Source organism: Amblyomma americanum, chromosome 11 (genome assembly GCF_052857255.1).
Source record: "Amblyomma americanum isolate KBUSLIRL-KWMA chromosome 11, ASM5285725v1, whole genome shotgun sequence".
Lineage (NCBI taxonomy): Eukaryota > Metazoa > Arthropoda > Arachnida > Ixodida > Ixodidae > Amblyomma > Amblyomma americanum.
Window position 1 is genome coordinate 86,376,154 of NC_135507.1, and position 21,790 is coordinate 86,397,943.

A 21,790-nucleotide genomic window follows, 5' to 3' on the forward strand; every position below is an offset into this window, starting at 1 on the left:
AGATCGTTCTCTCAAGAGAGGGCGAAACGAAGCAGCAGACTTTTTTGTCAAAAAGAATCCGACTTTCACCAAAATTCACGCAATCCACAGTCAAAGCAAAGAAAAACAAGCAACAATAGTTTTTCCATTCCTTTTGTCTAAATGTTTCACCGATACCTTGGGCCCTGGCTACATGGTCTCAAAAATGGCCAGCGGCGACCTTCTTGCACTGCACGAGTGCATCCAGCGCTCGAAACTCTCAAACATTGCTTCTATAGGGGACATCCCGGTCTCATAGCAGCACATCGACCACTTAACAAGGCTCTGTGGCGTCATCTCTGAAGATGACTTCATACACTTAACTGAAAAAGAAATGCTGGAAGGCTCGTTCGACCAAAATATCACTGATGTATACAGAATCAATATCCGGAAAGACAACAAAGAAATAGATACAAAACACTTGGTTCTAACATTGAACTCAAGTACACTACCAGAAACCATAGAAGAAGGATGTCTAAAAGTAAATGTCAGGCATTATATTCCGAACCCTCGTAGATGCCTCAATTGTGAATGGTTTGGCCACGGCTCTCAGAGCTTCCGCGGCCGCAAAACTTGCGCAAAATGCGCTTCAAAGGATCATGTTCCTGGGGAATGTGACGCAGCCCTACGCTGCACAAACTCTGAAGGAGACCATGCTGCATACTCCAAGGCATGCCCGTCCTGCAAGTAGGGAAAGGAGGTAATCACCACAAAGACCAAAGAAAACATTTCATTTAGAACAACGAGAAGGCGATTTGCCCTCGCCAACCAATTCTCCTTTAAAGCGAAATCCAGCTTCGCTGATGTGGTGCGCAGGGGCGTAACATCACACAGCGCTCTGGCCCCTGCCGAGGCGGCTTCTACCGAGCTAATGGAAGGACCATCCACGCCCCTGGCAGGGACAGCGAAGGCTGCTCTGTCACCCCGAAAGCAGGGAGCGTCGGTCCATGGGCCGGCATCCCGCACGGCTTCCCTCCTTCGGGGGAGGTCTGAAACGCAAACGCCCGCGCCGAAGCCGCGGTCCTCACGCACCTCTCGTGAGGTAATGGACACAACTCGTCGGCAGCGGCGGCAAAGCCCTCATGAGCGAAAAAGAGGGATAAAGTCCCTATAACAGGTCAAAAAGACTGACAAACCTAGTTTCTAAAATTTACCCTTAACTGGTCTACAATCATTGCATTTCTAGTTCACTGGAACAATCGTGGACTTTTAAAAAATCACACTTACGTAACAGATATTTTAAATTCATTCTGCCCGGTAGCGCTGTGTCTCCAGGAGACTAACCAAGGGCCACAGAAAAAAAAACATTCTTAAAAAGTATCAAGTCTTTCGATGTGACCGAGAGACCTCAAGCAGGCTTCTGGAAACGCTGCTATAGCTGTACGGGGTAGTGTTGCTACTCAAAACATTTACCTAAAAACCTCATATGAGGCAGTTGCTGTCACTGTCCTCAATTTTAAGACAATAACAATATGTTCCATATACACTGAACCTCACCTAACAGTCACACTTCACGATTTAGAAAATCTTTTAATACAGCTTCGGGAACCATATCTTTTAGTTGGGGATTTTAATGCTCACTCCACTTTTTGGGGAAGTGAACAAACGGATGTCAGAGGCCGGATTTTATATTTTATCCTCTGCAACAATGTATGCCTCCTGAACACATGCAAACAGACTTACTGTTTTCCAAGCAGTGGGAAAATGAGCTGCCTAGATTTATCTTTTTATTCACTAAGTGTTTTTACCTATTTTAAACAGGATGTTCTTGACAACTAGTATGGGAGGGATCACCTTCCTCTCATAATAAGCCTGTCATCCTCACCAACAGTCATCCCGACAAAACCACGCCGTTGGAAGTTACATATAGCTAACTGGGAATGGTTTAGAGAACAGGCCATTTTAGAGAATATTTCTTTAGAAAATCTCGACATAGACGAAACAAAAAGACGCATTCATATCATGCATCCTTACTGCCGCACACTTATCAATCCTAAAATCATCAGGAGTTGTCCGTAAGAACCACAAAGTGTGGTACACCCGTGAATGCAAGGAAGCAAAAAAAAACGGCAAAATAAAGCGTGGGGAGTCTTTCGCAGATACCCAACACTCGAGAACCTCATCCATTTCAAAAAGGCCAGAGCACAAGCCCGGTATATTCGAAGCAATGCTGAAAAACATCCTGGAGAGTTCATGCGTCTTCGATAAATAGTTCAACCCCATCGAAGAAAATGTGGGAGCAAGTTCAGAAAGTAAATGGTAGCTACTCAACCTTCACATTTTTTTTACAACACCCGGTACACAGACAAATATAGGAGAACAAGCAGACATATCGGGGGAGCACTTTGCTGCAGTTTCAAGTTCATCACATTATAGCCAGTCATTTTTGAAATACAAAAGCACGGCCGAAAAACACAGGCACTCAACAAGTGTAGGGGTAAATGAAAAATACAATTGTCTAATAAACCTCCAAGAATTAAAAGTTACTGTATTTCGACAAAACAAACTACTCCAGGACACGACCAGATACACTACGAATTGTTTGCCCATCTTTCCCAGCCCACAATAGAGGCACTCTTGAATTTTTTTAACATAATATTCACAGAACGAAAAATACCTAAGGAGTGGAAGAAAGCCGCATAGTGCCACTCCTGAAACCTGGGAAACCACAAACTTCCCCAAATAGCTAAAGGCCGATAGCCCTCTAAAGTTGTCTCGCGAAATCTCTTGAAAGTGTCCGTAATATAACATTAGAATTTGTCCTTGAATCCCGTGAACTTCTTGATGTTTATCAGTGCAGTTATATAAAAAGATGCTCAACGAGAGGCTATTTAGTTCGCCTCGAAAACACAATAAGAGAGCTTGAATACAAAAACAGTATTGTCTTGCCGTTTTTTTCGATATGGAGAAAGCGTATAATACAACCTGGAGGTTTGTGATCCTCCGCGACCTAGCGGACCTAGGTATTTCCGGCAGGATGTTGAACTGCCTAAATGACTCCTTTCCGATCGCTCATTTCAAGTACGCCTGGGATCAACCCTTTCCAGGAACTTCGTTCAAGAACGGATCTCCTCAGGGGTTTATTTTAAGCACAGCACTGTTTATTGTAAAGATGAATTCCATAAGAAAAATAATCGCATTGCATGATGTACTCAGTCTATGTCGACGACCTTCAAATAGCTTGTACATCATCCAATGTAGCGACATGCGAGAGACTAACACAGTTTACAATAAACAAACTAGAGACATGAGCAGACAAAAATAGATTCTGGTTCTCCACACAAAAAACAGTGGGCGTGCTGTTCTCACTAAAACGAGGTGAACAATCGAACCCCGCTTAGATCTAAACAAAATCGAACTGCCTATAAAAAATGAAGTAAAGATTCTGCGACACGAGCTCCTTAACCCTGTCGCGTTAAAACTATTCTAGCCGACTCTAAGAAGCCATTCAAAATTTCGCCAAGAAATTGGTAAACGCGCTCGCAATGTGAATTCTGCGCAACCGAACTCTCCATCTCCACATCAACCCGACCCAGCACCACCCCGACCTACACATCGCAGGAGGTGAGCGCATCGACAGTATTACCGGCTGTCGCGCACTTACATCGTCACAACGTGTAATGATCCTCCGCGCGCTCATTGGCTGCGTGTGGCCCGGGGAACGACGGGTGCGTCACGGAATCGCGACCAGTGATGTGTGTGACGGATGCGATGCGGTGGAAACACTAGAACACCTTCTCCTTCACTGTGCCGCGTTCGCCGATGCTCGTCGCGATATGCTTCCGGCCTATAGGGCGCAGGGCATACTACCAGACTCCATCAAGACTCTATGGTGGCCGCAGGGCAGTGCGCGCACCTGTGAGCGAACCTTGGTGAGCCTCTGTGCATTCCTCGAACACACGGGCTTGACGTCCCGTCTGTTCTCCGTCAGGTAGTTGCGCGCAGTGACCGAACGCTCCGCGAGTTCTATTTTGAACGATTAATAACTGGACGCCCCATTCCAGTTGTAGCCAACGCAGTGCGGTGGGCGTGTGTGAATCACGCGCACAACCTGAACAAATTTCTTATTGCGTAAATAGTTTGTACATATTACTTCTCCCCCTATCCTCTCTTCCTGTCCTCTCACCTTTTTCATTTCATTTCTCCATTCTGCCTGCTATCCTTTCTTTCCGCTGCCCCAGCTCAGGTGCTTCAGTATCAATGGCAGATGCCGGGGCTAGAAAAAAATCTTTTCCTTCCTTTTTAGTATTATTTTAATAAAAAAACACTACCACCACCATCTCAACATCAATCTCGCATGGGTTCTGGAGTGAGCGGTTAACTCAGGAAAAGTGGGGGTCGACCACCTAGCCCGATTTTTAACCGACCGGGGGAGAGGAGACCTCTATAGGAGACCCCGTGCCGAGGCGCTTCGCTCGTGCGCGGAGATTACAAACTTTTGAAGCGAAAAGCTTCACTAAGTCAACACCGCGTTTCGCGCGAGCAGGCGTATGTCGGAGCACGAGTGACGCCACGCACGGCGCAGGGGCTACCGCGCACACTTTTTCTCTCTTTCTCGCTTCGTAGTGACTACTACGCATGCGCCACTTGTAGCACTGAGCCTCAGGTGTTGCCCCGCTCTCTTTTTCCCTCCCTTCTTTATCTCTTCCTTTACAGCGCGGACCGGGCGTCCACCGAGATATGTGAGACGGTTACTGTTCCGTTTCCTTCCCTCAAAAATCAAACAAAACAAGTGAGCCGACGGCGTTCATAGAGTTCTTTGGCGTCGACAACTTGCAAGGGACGTTCAGTTTCACGGAAGGAAAGGCACAAACCGGCTATGTGGCTCAGTGGAAACCTTAATCTCGCCTCCATATATACGTGGCTTGGTGTTCAACTGAGAAAGCTTGCTTTGATTGCGTTCCGCACACTGGATTGGCAGCATGCCCTCCCTATCGCCCTGGGAGGTGGCATGCAGGGCTAATGCATTCTGGCCACATCTAGTTCTCTCACTACCGCCACATGTACCAAAACACGAATGAGGCGTCCGCATATACGGGGAGTCAGTTATGCGCCTTTCCAATCCTCGAAGCCATCGCCGTCTAGAACATTGTCAACACCAACGCCAATGAACACAGTGAACGCCGACATCTTTCGCTTTGTATATCCTGGATTAGCTGAGCTAATCGACATTAATTTTTATTGCGAGCTAAGATGCATGCATCCCGCCCCTAACTTTTACCTGGACAGGGTGCAAGCCACGACACTCACACACTAACAAACAATGGCCATTCTTAGCCCGTACCGATGACAAAATAGAGAATACGACCCTGCATGCCCACACTACGGTAACGGAACACACGCACCCCAAGACCATATATTATAGGAATTCGCTAGCAAATCCCCTGCGGCGACCCTGTTACCAGCTTCCTCAGCAGAAGAATGGGACAAGGTCTTAAACAGTTCAAGAGAAACAACACAGTAGGCCCTCATCACGCGAGCTCAACAGGTAGCCCCCGACAGCGGCCACCCTCGACTTGACCCAGCCCCGACTGATCACTTTCGTTATGTGGCAACAAAGTTTTAACGACCACAACCGCCATCCTCGCCGCAGTGTCTAGGCTGTTGCGGCTGCTGGGTGAATGAAAAGTGCACGAGCCTGCCCCGTGCCTCAAGCTGATCCACAAAACCCTGCCACGTACAGAGAGTAGGAGAGATAAAGGGATGTGAGCGCTTAGAAGAACCAGCGCAAAAAGGACAGCGGACAAAAAAGGAGGCCGCCTGATTTGCGCTGGTTCTCCTCAGATCATGGCTTAGCATCTAGCCCAAGAACAAGTTTTGCTGAGATGTGAGAGGGAAGATTGAAAGAAGCGACGCGCGTCGCATCAACCGTGTGATCTGAAGCGACGACGACGGTATAGCAACAGATACCCCCGCCTTTTCAAGGAGCCCTTGCGATGAGGAGCCCTTGCCACATTGCTTTAAGGGGCTGTGGCTATGAGCTCTCGCGGAGCCCTGTTATTTTATTGCGACTGAAGGAAGTATGGAAAGGAAAGAGCACGGGACTGCCCACTGGCTCAAGCTGAGCCACAATCGCTGCCACGTTCAGACAGTAGGAGTGTTGAAAGACAGGATAGGAAAGAAAAAGCCAAGCACATTGCAACAACCGCGTCAGCCAAAACGACGACGATGTTTTAGCAACAAATACATCCAGTGACAAGGAGCCCTCGCAAGATTGTTGAGAGCTCCTAGATCCCATTCCCGTAGGGACAGGAAGCCACCTCGCCTTCTGCGGTCTCTTGTTGCGACTGAAGGAAGATTGTAAATGAAAGTGCTGGCCTTATGGCTCTGGAATCTGGAGGCTCTCACACGTGTGGTCTGGGTGGTGCCTAGGCGGTGAGCGCTGGCCTTTACTCAGCAGGGGCGAATCACGTGGTTAGTCACATGACGCAACTTGCTACAGCGAGCGGTCGGAACGGCGGTCACCGCAGCGGCGGAACGAGCGGTAGCGGTGCGTCGAGTCACGTGTTACGAGGTCTCAGTCGCACGTGCGGCGAGCCAGAGGTCAAATCCATGCGTGATTTCACCTTCAGCTTTGCATTCCAGAAGTGGAGCTTTTCGGTGGAAAGGTAGCTGTGATTCAAGCCGGTTGACCCCCGTAAGACGAGCGAAAGAGCTGTTAAGTTAATCACACGAAGGTAAGCACATGCCACACGTTTTATATAGCGAATTACGCGTCACGCGATTTCCAGCAGTTGCGCAAGTGGCGTCGGCTCCACAACGCAGCGTTACGTGGCTCGATAGTTGCGTGGGGGGAGAGCGAGCGACGTCGGCTCACGCCCGCAGCTGCGACGAAGCGTGGATAGTCGCGTGGCGTAACGTCCGAGAGAACATTTTAAGGCGATTCTTTCATGGCTCATGAGTGGCGTGGACGTAAGTTGTAGACGGAAGTTCTAGACGCAAGCTCTCCGCACGGACTGTCAAGCATAAGTTGTGTGGTAAATGAAACAAAAATGCAAAAGTTGATTAAGCAGCAGTTCTTAAGCAACGTATATGTAATGTAATAAACCTGAAATTGAAAAATGAAAAAGGTAATGTAAAGACGAAGTAGTGACAACAAGGTAGCGGCAGAGCTATCGCTGAGCGCGTGCTGCTGCCGGGCTCTAGAATAACCACGGACGCCTAGAAGGCCTCGTTCTGCGCCTGGTTCTGCCTTCCTGGTTCTGGTGGTGCCTGAGCTATTAAACCCCCTTTCAAGTGGTGGAGGTTGCTCCTGATCTAGTCCTGGAGCTCCGCAGCGGCACTGTAACGTCAGCAATGCCGAATAACGCCCCCCTGGCTCCCCAGTCACCGGCTGCTTCGCTTGTCTGCTCCGGCACACCTCGACAACGGGACCCGGCTGTCTTCAGTGGGCTCGGCGACTCTGACGTCGAGGACTGGCTGTCTTCCTACGAGCGGGTCAGCACGCACAACCACTGGGACGACGCCATGAAACTAAACAACGTCATCTTTTACCTGGATGATTTCGCCAACCTCTGGTTCCGTAACCACGAAGCCGATATCGCCACATGGTCCACGTTCAAGACGACCTTCACTGAGATATTTGGCCGTCCTGGCGTGAGCAAACTTCGCGCCGAACAGCGCTTACGCGAACGGGCTCAGCAGCCTGGCGAGACATTTACTAGTTATATTGAGGACGTGGTGGATCTTTGCAAGCGCGTGAACAGCGATATGACCGAGGCTGATAAGATCAAAAATATCATGAAGGGTATCGATGAAGATGCGTTCCAAATGCTTCTAGCCAAGTAGCCGGCCACCGTGGCCTCCGTCATCAGCTTGTGCCAGAGCTACGAGGAGCTCCGCAAGCAACGCGTCCGCACTCGTCGCACCGTACAGCCTGCCGACGTCCTGTCCGCTGATGTCGAGACCGCAGGAGGGCAGCAGCTCAGGCATGACATTCAGAAGTTCATTCGAGAGGAGATCGCACGCCAACTAGCGCTCATCTCTGGAGTTCGGAACCCCCCGCCAGCGCTGTCTCCCAGCCTTCGGCAGACGATCCGAGCCCAAGTCGCGGAGGCCCTGCCACCCCTACCCCAGCAACCTGTGGCTGCCCCTCTTACGTACGCCGCCGTTCTTGCCAGACCACCATCCCACCCATTGAGCCCTTCTCAAGACGCCACTCAAGTGCCGCCACCTTCGACGCCCCCGCCTGATTTCTCGTATCGGGCTCAGGTGGCACAACCGTCGCCTCGCTTCACGCCGGCAGTCTCGCACTATGGTCGTTTGTGGCGTACTCGCGACAATAGGCCTGTTTGCTTTGCCTGTAGCTTCGCCGGCCATGTAGCCCGCTACTGCTGCAGACGTCCTTCTTCGCCTGCTGACGTCCTGCCACCATCTGCGTATGGGTCTTACATACAGCCGCCCCGCGTGCAAGCGGACCCATTGCCTCCTGCCTTCTCCACCAACCGCCAGGCTGCCACCTCTCATCGTTCCTCTTCTCCGCGGCGCCGTTCCCTATCTCCTATGCGCCGTCGAGCCAGCCCTTCCGCTGCGGAAAACTAATGAGCGCAGTTCCCGAGGCAAGAGCTGCGTCCCATGGGAACTCTACAAGGCCTCTGCTCTCACCAACAAACGTCATTGATGTTTTTGTCGGAGGTGTTGCAACCTGTGCTCTCGTGGACACCGGAGCTGCTGTCTCAATTATGGACGCGAAATTTTGTCGAAAACTGGATAAAGTCATGACGCCATTTTCGGGTGTTTCTCTTCGCACTGCTACCGCCGAACAGGTCGAGCCGCTCGCAACCTGCACCGCGCAAGTCGTTATTCAAGACGTCTTGTACATCATTCAATTCCTGATCCTCTCCTCTTGCTCCCATGACGTAATTCTAGGATGGGACTTTCTTTCTGAGCACTCCACCGTCGTCGATTGTGCCCGCGCCGAAGTTATTTTCTCTGCCCTGCCCAACGCCTACCCGGCCGCACCGTCTCCTGAATATCCGCCCAAAGTACACCTGTCTCAAGATGTCGAGCTCCCGGCAAATTCCTCTGTCCTTGTGTCCCTCTCGTGCGCTTCACCACGCAACCAACCTGCTGTAACGGTACTCTTTACCCCCTCGGAGTTATTTCTTCGCCGCAAGAACATGCCGCTACCTTTCGCTGTCCTCACGGTGACCTCCGGAACTACAGCCATGCTGGTCAGCAGCCCTCTCTCATCTCCAGTGACTCTGATTCATGGTGAATGCCTTGGGTGCGTCGAACCGGCTGAACTTCTGCAACTTGACGACGACCGAGAAACTGCTCTCCCGCCATCGCTGGACTCTTACTCCTGTTCCCCTCTCACCCCCACCGCCCTCTCACATTCTGTATAGCGCCATCGATCAAGATCTCACTTCTCCCTACCGTGTCCAGCTGTTCCACCTGTTACGCCAATTTCGTTCATCGTTTGACGCGTGCCAGTCTCCCCTCGGGCGTTCTTCACATGTCCACCATACCATCGATGCCGGCTCCCATCCACCTTTGCGACAGCGCCCATATCGCGTGTCAGCGACAGAGCGTCGAGTCCTCAACGAGCAAGTGGATGACATGCTCGAGCGTGGGATTATACAGCAGTCGCACAGCCCTTGGTCATCCCCAGTCGTGCTGGTTCGAAAGAAACATGGCTCCATAAGATTCTGTGTGGATTATGGCCGCCTAAACACAATAACTAGGAAAGACGTTTATCCTCTACCACGCATCGATGACGCCCTCGATTGTCTGCAAGGTGCGGAATTCTTTTCGTCCCTGGATCTGCGTTCCGGATACTGGCAAATCCCCATGTCCAAATGTGATCGTGAAAAAACTGCTTTCGTCACGCCCGACGGACTATACGAATTTCACGTCATGCCATTTAGTCTTTGCAATGCCCCCGCAACATTCGAACGCATGATGGATAACTTCTTGCGCGGCTTGCGCTGGAAGACGTGTCTTTGCTACCTCGACGACATCATTGTTTTCTCGGCCGACTTCTCCACACATCTGACTCGTCTGCGCCAAGTGTTGACCTGCCTCACCGCCGCCGGCCTGCAACTAAATTTGAAGAAATGCCACTTCGGCGCTCGCCAACTGACCGTACTCGGCCATGTCGTATCCAAATCGGGCATCCTTCCGGATCCGGCAAAGCTTCGCGCTGTTGCCGACTTTCCAAAGCCCTCTACTCTCAAAGAACTGCGGAGTTTCATTGGCCTCTGTTCCTACTTTCGGCGCTTCATCCGAAATTTCGCTACAATCATTTCGCCTTTGACGCAGCTTCAAGCCCAGAACTCCTTGTCGTCATGGTCCTCTGAGTGCGATGAAGCTTTTGTTACCCTACGTCGACTCCTTACTTCACCTCCCATCCTTCGCCATTACGACCCTAACGTCCCGACAGGAGTACACACGGATGCTAGCGGCGTGAGCATTGGTGCTGTGCACGCCCAGCGAATACCTGGATTTCCAGAAAACGTTGTCGCCTATGCGAGCCGCACGCTGTCCAATGCCGAGATCAATTACTCCGTCACAGAAAAAGAATGCTTGGCCATTTTGTGGGCGACAACCAAATTCCGACCATACCTCTACGGCCACCCCTTCGACGTAGTCACCGATCATCACGCATTGTGCTGGCTGTCATCGTTGAAGGATCCATCGAGTCGCCTTGGCCGCTGGGCTCTGCGCCTCCAGGAGTACGGCATTCGAGTCGTCTATCGCTCTGGCCGTAAGCACTCTGACGCTGACGCCCTCTCCCGGTCTCCGATGCCTTCCGACACTGCGACCATCTCGAGCATTGACTCCGAGCTGTCCTCGTTGCGCCCGGTAAACATGCTTGTGGAACAGCGCAAGGACCCCTGGATTACATCTCTCGTGCACCATCTGTCTGGGCCCCCTACGGCAGCTGCCTCTCGCTCACTTCGGCGACAAGCCCCCCACTTCACTCTGCCTGACGGTCTCCTCTATCGTCGCAATTACGTGCCCGACGGTCGAAAATGGCTCCTCGTCATCCCTCGCCAACTACGAGCTGAAGTCTGCGCATCTGTCCATGCCGACCCCCAGACTGCTCATGCTGGTGTTTTGAAAACCTACACTCGACTTCGGCACCGGTACTACTGGCGTGGAATGTAGAGCTTTTTACGCAAGTACATTCACTCATGCATTGCGTGCCAACGCCGCAAGTCTCCGTCACAGTGCCTTTCTGGCCCATCGCATCCATTAACTTGCCCTGCCCGTCCATTTGATCGCGTCGGTATCGACCTTTAAGGGCCCCTGCCCTCTACCCCTTCAGGTCACCGTTGGGTTATAGTCGCCATAGACCATATCACGCACTATGCTGAAACGGCGGCTCTTCCGGCGGCTACAGCGCGAGACGTGGCCTTCTTCATTCTCCGCCAGCTCATTCTCCGCCACGGCGCCCCTCGTGAGCTCCTGAGCGACCGCGGCCGTGTTTTTATCCGAGGTTGTCCAGGCGCTTCTGCAAGAGTGCCGCATCGTTCACAGAAGCTGTACAGCGTACCATCCTCAGACCAACGGCCTCAACGAACGGTTTAACCGGACACTCGGTGACATGCTCACCATGTATATCAGTCCCGACCATTCCAACTGGGACCTTGTTCTTCCGTTCGTCACCTACACATATAATACCGCCGTCCAGTCCACCACAGGCTATTCTCCGTTCTTTCTTCTTTACGGCCGCGAACCTACAAGCATGCTTGACACCGTTCTTCAATACCATCTTGATGCCTCCGACTGCGCGACTGCTTCTGAAATTGCCAAGTATGCCGAGGAATGCCGCCAGCTCACCCGTTCCCTCACGTCCGCTGACCAGAATCGACAAAAAGAGCGTCGGGATTCCGGTAGTCAAACTCACGTACCCCTTTCCCCCGGCTCACTTGTCTGGCTCTGGATCCCTGCTCGCTCTCCTGGCCTGTCGTCCAAATTTCAAGCCAAATATCAAGGCCTTTACCGTGTTCTTTCTCAACCTTCCCCTGTGAACTATGTCGTCGAACCACTGACACCCTCCTCTGACCTTCGCCGTCGTGGCCGTGAAACGGTGCATCTCAGTCGCCTCAAGGCTTACCATGACCACTTGATCTGCACTAGGCTTTAAGTCGCCAGGATGGCTCCTTTCATCCCCGGGGGCCATTGTAAAGACGAAGATGTGACGAGGTAGCGGCAGTGCTATCGCTGAGCGCGTGCTGCTGCCGGGCTCTAGAATAACCACGGACGCCTAGAAGGCCTCGTTCTGCGCCTGGTTCTGCCTTCCTGGTTCTGGTGGTGCCTGAGCTATTAAACCCCCTTTCAGTAAAAATAAATAAAAATGAGATAATTGAAATTATCGAAATGAGAAGTAAATAAAACAAAATAAGAAACACAGAAAGATAACAGAAATAAGATAAAATGAAAATTTAAGGCAGAATGAGGACAGGCAAAGGCTTTCGCATTTGCGCTCTTAGGCTGATTTATTTTTCTCGCTGGAGAGTCACGGACGCTTGAACCAACCAGCGACTGCATCCTTGTGGCGCATCTCACGGGAAAATAAGCATTGCTCCATTTTGTTTGGGGAAGCATCCGAGAGCAATGGCCTGCTTTCTTTACCATGTCAGGATGAAACAAGCTGTTCTTGTTATTTAGCCGTCTGAGAAACGATGACCATCCGCGAAGGTGTTAGACACCTTTACCATACCGCGTACCGTGCTACCATTATCGGAGTACCCGGAGTACGCTCGCAGGCAGTGCACAAGCACAAATCGCCTTGACGGCGCCACATGATCACATGTAACGGGCAGCTGTGTGCGCGCCTGCCGCCGCATCGGGATCACTCAGCGTGGGCGCACTGCCGATGTTCGGTCTCCCGAACACGGTGTGCTAAATGTGTCCAATAATTTGCGAGTTCGACTGTCGCTCGAGCCTTTGCATAAGCGCCAATCACCATTATTACGCCGAGAGTGCAGTGAGGACAAAGTGTCCAGGATCTGTCACTCTAGTTGGCGTTTCCTGAATTGGTCCTTAAAAAGACTCTTTATTGGGCTGACTTTCGGCCACAGATACCTGAACAACCAGGCGGCGAAAATAATAATAATAATAATTGGTTTTTGGGGAAAGGAAATGGCGCAGTATCTGTCTCATATATCGTTGGACACCTGAACCGCGCCGTAAGGGAAGGGATAAAGGAGGGAGTGAAAGAAGAAAGGAAGAATAGGTACTGTAGTGGAGGGCTTCGGAATAATTTCGACCACCTGGGGATCTTTAACGTGCACTGACATCGCACAGCACACGGGCGCCTTAGCGTTTTTCCTCCATAAAAACGCAGCCGCCGCGGTCGGGTTCGAACCCGGGAACTCCGGATCAGTAGTCGAGCGCCCTAACCACTGAGCCACCGCGGAGGGGCGCGGCGAAAATAGCAAGCAATGTTTTCGTCAGTCCACGTAAGGCAGGATTGCTGCTTCTCTCGGCCGCGGTGAATTTAAAGCTTGCAATGAACCGTCGATTGAGTCCCAAAGGTAATTACGCAACCTCGAGAAATGTAGAAGTCTTTGAACGTGACTGCAGTCATTCTAGATAAAACTAGCCGCCTTTAGCGTCAGCAAATGTTGCAGCCGCGTACCACCGGCTTTGTGCATGAACGAACAAACATCAGCAACCTTCGCGGGACACCGTCCTATTAAAGAAGAGTCGATCACATACTTAAAAACGAATAAAGCGGTGAGCCAAAAAAACTCGGCAAATACAACTAAAGACTGATTTCGTGTAAAATTTAGAAAGCTCTATAGTCCCGCGGGCGAAATGTTTTACCTGATCCCACTGTTCCACCTCTGCCTCATTGCTTCCGCTTCACGTTGTCGCAACTCCGGATCGTTTTCACGACGTTGCCGAATTTCCTTCGCTTCACGTTTCCGCAGCTCGACGTTGGCCGCACTCGTCTGTCGCTTCATGTCCGCTTCCTGCTTTCGTGGTTCAACGTCTCAACCGTCTGAAACTAGCTTTCCGTGCTCGTACCGTGGCGGGGATCGTCTGTGGTGCAGCCCGTCTCTGCAGCAGTCGCGCAGCACTTCTCGGCTACCGTGCCTTGGAGCCGGTTACGTACCTTCGTGGGCGCCCTAGTCTTCCCGTAGACGCAGACGCGGTCACCTTGCAGGTCGCATACGTTGATGTCGTCGCCGTTCCATCACACTGCATTGCACACACACCATGGACAAGGGAGTCTGAAGAGAGAGCGATTTTCGCGCGGCCGCAAAACCTTCGCTGGCGCGACTAAGTCATGCAGCAAGTGGTCTAATGCTGGCACCTGCTGGGCGGCCGGCCCGACGAATCCAGACTCACTCGCTGAAGCCCCGCGGACTTTTGCCGGCATCAAGAATTTTCATAAAGAAACAAGACGCTGTTTTCCGCTTCCCCACCCCGACCTCGAACAAGCGCAAGCCACCCAGCTCCGCAGATTGCAGACGCACTCAATTCTCAGCCACTCCAGGCTATCACTAATCATCGACGGGGAATACGACCGAACGTGCCAAAGTTGCAACAACGGAGAACTCACCACCCAGCTAGGCGCACATCCTCGAAGTGATGCGAAAATAACCGGGCTCTGTGGGCCCTCATGCCAGCCAGCCCCCTTTGTGGAAAGCTGGGACACACTCCTCACCAAGCCAGACGAAACCACTCAACCTGCACTCATTCTGTGGGCCCAGGACGTTTCCCCCCTCCCCCCCCCCCGGGTGGCCACACAAAACCCGCCTTGCCCTAATTATCGGTACCTGTGGTAATTAAAATTTACTCTTTCAACTTCCTGCCATCTCCATGGGTCTGCGATTCTTGTGCCCCGATTCCAACTACAAGCTTTGAAGTAATGGGACTTATAAAGCTTCCCCCTTGAAATAAAGTGCATGAATAGAAACGCATGGCTATATTAGTGCCCATAAAATGGCTTTCTACCCACGATATCAAACACTTCTCTTCGAGGTCGACGTCGCTCGTTTCTTGTTAATCCATCATCAACAAATTCACAGTCCTGTCGACATAGTCCGTGAAATTATCTTGTACGACCGGAAGTAGCGGCGAAACCATTTCAGTCTGTCCACCGATGCCGAATGGGTGCCCAAACACAGACTCGGTGTAGCTGGCTTGTATTCTGCGTGGCGTCGACGCCGATTGTGGTGTCAATCGTCGGTGCGCTACTCGTCTTGAATGCGCAGCCGGGCATGGCGTCGATATTCTTCTGCGCAATGCGGACTCTAAACAGGAGGGTGTAAGAATGAAATAAAGTGTCATCTAGTACATAAAACGGAGTAAACTAGAGGACAGATTACTCCCTTTCTTCTCTTATGTAGTAGTATTCGTTGTTTAGACTGCAGGTATGCGACGATGTCAAGTTTGTCCTCATCGGTCACATGCTGCAACACTGCGTTGAGCGTTGTCATGGCCTACCTGCCATATACGTGGCGAAAGGGTTTCACGGGTTTTCCCTTTTAACGGCGATATGTAGTCGAAGGCAAAATACAGCAAGATCACTTCCGATGGTCTGTGTTCGGTGTCAACGTAAATGGGGTGTATGACTTACATGCAGTTCTTTTCCTCTTTACCATCTTCACGGTGCCATTGCAATGCCTACGCATAGTGAAAGGTACAGTGCGATGTAAGTGCACGTTAAAGATCTCCAGGTGGTCGAAATTAGTCCGAAGCCCTCCACTTATGCTCCTCTTTCTTCCCTTCTTTCACTCCCTCTTTTATCCCTTATCTTACGGCGCTGTTCAGGTCTCCACCGATATGTGAGAGAGATATGTGAGAGAGAGGGCAGGGCGAACTCGGAGACACTCAGGCCAACATACAGGAGACGGCGACCATAGCGCACCGTTATGCTTGCCACCGTGGCCTCCAATGTTCTCCCCAAAGTCTGAATTTGTGCACATATGCCCCTAATCAAAGTGTCCAGCCAAATTTGCATTGTCTTTTGAGACAAGTCCTATCCGTGAAAATATCGAACATGGGGTACTGGGCTCTTTATAGATCAACAAAGACAATCAGAAACGACATTGGCCAAACTTCATAATGCGGGGACCAAGCAGGACGCATGGTCCGTCGGGTTTCTTACAAGCGCGGGGGTTACGATGCAAGGATGCCTTGCGACTGAGCCATGCATTTGTAACCAGTCCAATACAATATCTGACTCCGTACCTCCGCTCGAAGTGATCCTTTGAAAAATTATTAAGCGGGCTCTGGACCTCCCCGCGAACACCTCCAACTAGCGCCTCCAGGGGCTGGGCATGAACACATTTCGGGAGCTCCGGGAAGTCCACTTGACCAGCCAATATACACGTCTCTCGAAGACATCGTCGGGTCGCCGCCTCCTTGCCCGACTCCACATCCAACACACCACTATCAAGGAAGAGAGCGCGTACGTATCCCATCCCAGTAAAGATGCGCCATCACGTGTGCCCTCTTCTCGCGAACATGAACTGTGAGGACCATAATGGCCGGCGCATGGCGCAGGCGGAAACCCGGGCCTGCCACTATGGATCAAAACCAGGCGTATTCTACGTGGATGCCTGGAGAGCGGGTGGGGCCAGTGCGAAAAAGATTCGTCGGCTGAAGAAGGCATTCGTAAACGTGCTTGAATAGAGCCAAGCTTTTTTTTACCGTTACTCAGAGCTTTTTCCCCGTAAGATTTATCCGCTGTTATTCGAAAGCTAACATAAAGTTGTATACTTGTTCAATTCGAAAACTACAACAAGGAAATTTTTATACAGTGGAAAAATTGTTGCAGCCTTCATTGCCTTCTATCGCTCTCACGTGCTTCGGCCTTTGCTTCTTTAAAATATAATCATTGTGCTGTTTTCTTTCTTTTTCGCAACCTTGGACGCTTGGCCTCTTCGGCGACGCTCGGCCAGCATCATTGGTTTTCGGCGTCATGCGATAAGAGCCGTATGCCGATACCTACATCGGGCATAGCGCCCTGTCGGTGGCAACAGTCACGCTGCAGCCGACCCTGTTCATCCATCGCACGCTTGAAAATAGCACAGTAACTAAACGCAAGCGCCCTGTCACGTGGTATTTTTCAAATTGGTGCTTTCCTTGGAAGGCGGAAAAAAGCAGCACGTGAGACATATCATGTGTGAAACAATTTTTTTATGTTTCTGAAGGTTCTCTGCTACTTTGCGTTTCACACTTGGGGTATGCAGCGAATACTTAAAAAAGTTGAATTAAGCAAAGCTAATGAATTAGTTAAGGGAAAAATAGAAAATAGCCTGAGTAACTCTGGGCTAGTGCATATGTTATGCACTTCACTCCATTCGCGTCTCACGTAGATTTCATTTTTAAAACCTTGCCCCAGCTTATGTGGGACAACCTGTATATTCGATATTGCGAGACATGGCGATTTATAGTTCGTCATTTTTTCGATGCATGGCAAGAGTGAACGTTGTTCCGTACAGTTATGGGAAACTTACGCTGATGTCCCTTTGGTTTATTTCATGATTGTGCATAACCAATCGGTAAGATAATCCAAGACTATTTAGTTACTTCGCAGTTCATATATGCATAAAATCAGTTGCTGGGCGAGTTGGTACTTCTTGCTTACATTCACAGCGCAAAGACAAACACGGAGAAACACGGAATTGAGGGGAGACACCACAAAGTGCCGACTTCAACAAAGTTTATTGCTGCGCGCTGCGACTACATATAGCATACAGCGGGCATGTGCAGCAACGAAAAGGAAAGTCATGTGAGACTGGTAGCAGCTCCAACCCGCAAAGGAAACACATCATTACAGGTACAAGGAAGACAACAAAAAGCTAAAACCTAAAAGTCAGGACACAAACAAGAACAAAAACCATGATACCCTAGTTAGAAATTCCTAAGACCCGACGTTCTTTATCACTTAACAGCACCGAAGGGGTGCTGACACAATAATCTTCTTTTTCTGCAATCTCACCAGCCTCTGCTATCTGCCTGGCAGTTTTGCTGACATACTTATGAAGAACTGTTGTTTCTCCCAAAAAAGGACCACGTTCTTTACACTGTTGGCAATCACGGCAGTGTATGCCTAGATGACGGGATGCCCCGATGACACAATTGTTGTGTTCCATGAGCCTCTCGTTAAGACATCTGCCAGTTTGGCCAACGTAGGCTCGGCCACAGGGCAAAGGTATAGAGTACACTACTTTTTTGCGCACTTACAAAAGTTTGCCTGTGCCTAACAGTGCAGGAATCGCTGCCAATAATGGTGGAATTTACCCTCTTGCACAGTTTCGACAGCTTCTCTGGTGCGGACAACACCACATGCACACCTGCTCTTTTCCCTATTTTTTTGAGCTGGTGGGCGACGGTGTGCATGTACGGTAGTACCGCCACATTTTTCTTCCAATTTGCGTCAGTATATGCAGACGACTACTCGTCGTTCGCAGGAGATGGATTTGTTAAGAACAGCGTGGAAGTGTTGCCGACGTCATTTTGACGCTGCTGTCTTTTTGAAATGTCGCAATTGTTGCGCGTTTTGACACAGAATGCATTCAAACAGGCCTTCTGGCCTCTTCAGTTTGCTGTATGGCACAAGCTTCTCTTGAAGTCCCGTATGAGGCCGCGTGCTCTGTAATATCTCACTAATCATAACCCTCTTGTAAATCAGCCTGGCTAATCCCAGTTCAGGACAACGGCTTCTCCTATATCCCTCAAACTAATCGCGCCCTTTGGCATGTTCAGCCACCTTACCCCCGGAAAATACTTAATCTCATCTTTCCATCTGATTTTCTGCCCCCGTCTGTTTCGCTTGCTTCCTCATACGATCCATTGCTACCACTTATGACCATCCATCGGTTATCTGCCTTCACATCCCATGTACTTGCAATTACGTTTCTTCTTGATTTCAAATACGCTATCATTTCGCCGAGTTCGTTCTCTGGAAAATTCTCCTTTCTTGATATATCTCTGTCCTGTCGTTTGCGCTGTTGTTATGGATCATCGTAAACACCAACTCGCCCAACAAATGCTTTTGTCGAGCATCTATCAAGTTGATTTACATGGCCCGCTGTGCTGTCCGCAGCCTAATTACAAGGCTTTCCTTAAGTATAGGCAATCTTTCCGCTTCTTATGTAAGTGCGCGAAAGATAAAAATGTTTAATGCTTTCGCTGTGCAAGATACTGAAAATGAGCTATTCCAGACCAGAGAGGTGCTGCTAAATACGCGAGACAAACTTAAAATTTTTATTTTCCTGGTTATTTCAATCGCGTGGCCATAATGAGCGGCTATCTGCCCTTAGTAGATGCATTCATGTTTCGCATACAAAAATAATTTACTATGCCCTTCTGAGACCTGTGAAAAAAACTTTTTACATCTCTGAAATGTTTTGAAGGGCCACCGTTCAACTTTGTCTGTGTGGGTACTCGATCTTGCTTTGCTCTCAGACCCCAAAGCTACTTATCAATGCAGTGTGATCAGCCAATCGTGAATTGCCCGGCTATTACCGATCAGCTTCTACCGCTAACAGTTCTCAGTCCACTGTCTTGAATACATAATTTTAACGCGCGATGAATAGTACTGAATAAACACTGTTGCCCTGGACTAACGTTCTTTGTGGCTTGAATTTATCACTTCCCTTACGGGCTGAGTGGTTACGGCGCTCGGCTGCTGGCCCGAAAGACGCGGGTTCGATCCCGGCCGCGGCGGTCGAATTTCGATGGGGGCGAAATTCTAGAGGCCCGTGTACTGTGCGATGTCAGTGCACGTTAAAGAACCCCAGGTGGTCGAAATTTCCGGAGCCCTTCACTACGGCGTCCCTCATAGCCTGAGTCGCTTTGGGACGTTAAACCCCCATAAACCAAACCAAACTTCCCTTACGGATGTATATTGTACCTATAAGGTCGCTATACTTGTATTTTTCAGCAGCTTTGCATACTAATCTTTTAAACACTGGAAAGCCAATGACCACGGGACTGCTATGGATAAAAATAAGTGAAACGTTTTCTCCTACTACACGCAGGACAATATCGCGGTTGCTTATATTCTGCGTACATATTTATCAGCTTGTTCAAGGTGTGAACATGTTCCACAGCCAGTCGCCTTTAGGAAGGCCAGCCACCTTCTTTGGTCAAAGAAATTCTAAGATTCCTCAAACTTTTCAACGATTACCTTAGTGAATACCTTGCATGGTCATGTTGTGGTTGCTTATGCAAGCTGTGCTACTCTGGTATCAAGAAATTCTCTTGTTCAACTTATCCCGCTCTCTGTGGCATAGGAAAATCAATTTTATCTCTTTTATTATCTGTAGAGTTTTTTCAACGCTCAGCACTAATTTCTTGCTTATTAATGAACGGGAGGCGTTGCAGTGAATTTTTGAACAAAAAAAATGATGATGATAACTGCCAGCGCTAAACCCAGGGAATTATTACGGACGGAATGGTGTTCGTACCCTCGTGGTAGTCGGAATTGTTTTACGACTCGGCGTGGTTTAATCCTTCAGTCGAGTAGAACCACAACACCGTTAAAAATTAATTTGATTCACATGTGGAATACTTTGAACATTAGCCCATACTTAAACGCGAAATTTCATTTCGTGTGCCGTATCCATCTTTATTTCCTTTGCCTGTCCTTTGTTCAGTGCTTTCAGTCGGATAAAAATCCGGCAAAAAAGCACATTTTTCTTATAGAATTCCTATCGTGATCAGACTGATTTCTGAAGCATGAAGAGCGAAAGAGGTGCATTGTATTCACTGTAATTTCTCGAATCGCTTACTGCCAGCCTCAGCTGAGTAAGACTTCAAAATGCTGAATACAGACGCTTAACCATTGATTATGCCATTTTTAAAGAAAATAAGTTTCGAGCTATTTTTGTTGCATGAACACCAACCACGCAGGCGCAGATGACATCTCGCGTCTTGTGCTCGGCAGCAAAAATTTCCATTAAAAAAAATTCCTTTTCATTCGTGGTGAACCACCTAGCTTCGCTACATGCATTGTAGATGTTTAGGTTCACCGATCCGCAAGAATACAGGTTTGAATGAATGAATGCAACCTTCGCATGATAAGCTCAGGATTATTTCACTCACGTGCAGTTCCGGATTTACGCTATGTCTATTGGTCCTTAATTAAAACTGTTTAAAGCAGCAATCCACAAGTCTAAACAACAGAAATTTAATGTGAGGATATCAGAGGTAGACACAATGTTTTACAATGTGAATATGAGACGAGTGTGGCGAAGAATTCTGCAGTCCATCATGTCCACGATGCTTCGGCCCCTCAGTGAAGAGTGCACTCGACCGCTGCGCCGGAATACTCAAATTCAGACCACTTCCACTCCTCCCCCCCTACCTCCGCAAGCACAAGCCCCATTTTCTGAACACATAGCAATTGACACCCGTCTCACTCCCCTCCTCAACCCCCGACTCTCCAATATGGCGGGGCGAAGCACCAATTCTCTCCCTATTTTAACTTGTAACTGCCGCGGTTTCCGGGCCAAGCGCGCACCTCTGCAACTTCTCCTTCCCACCCTCACGCCCACTCCCCATATACTTCTTCTCCAGGAGACTGCACACCGGGCAACCCTCCCCAGCTACACATCTACACATTCAGACACCACTAGTAAACCCAGGGCGTCCACACTCATCCACCGCAGCCTCACCTATAAAACTCATCACATCACGTCTGAGACACCCTGCGTGATCACTGAACTTATACATAACACACATACACTTCCTTCAATCTTTATAGCAAATATATACCACCCCCCGTACCAGCCGATGGCCTCGTTAGAATCACTTGTGCGAGAGCTACACAACCTAGCAGGGAAACATCCTCTAT

The 21,790-nt window shown here is 49.7% G+C and overlaps 1 pseudogene; it reads left to right on the plus strand.

Moving 5' to 3' along the window:
* The first annotated feature begins 7,314 nt into the window (after window positions 1-7,314).
* Window positions 7,315-8,559, plus strand: LOC144109776 (uncharacterized; annotated as a pseudogene).
* The last annotated feature ends 13,231 nt before the right edge of the window (window positions 8,560-21,790 follow it).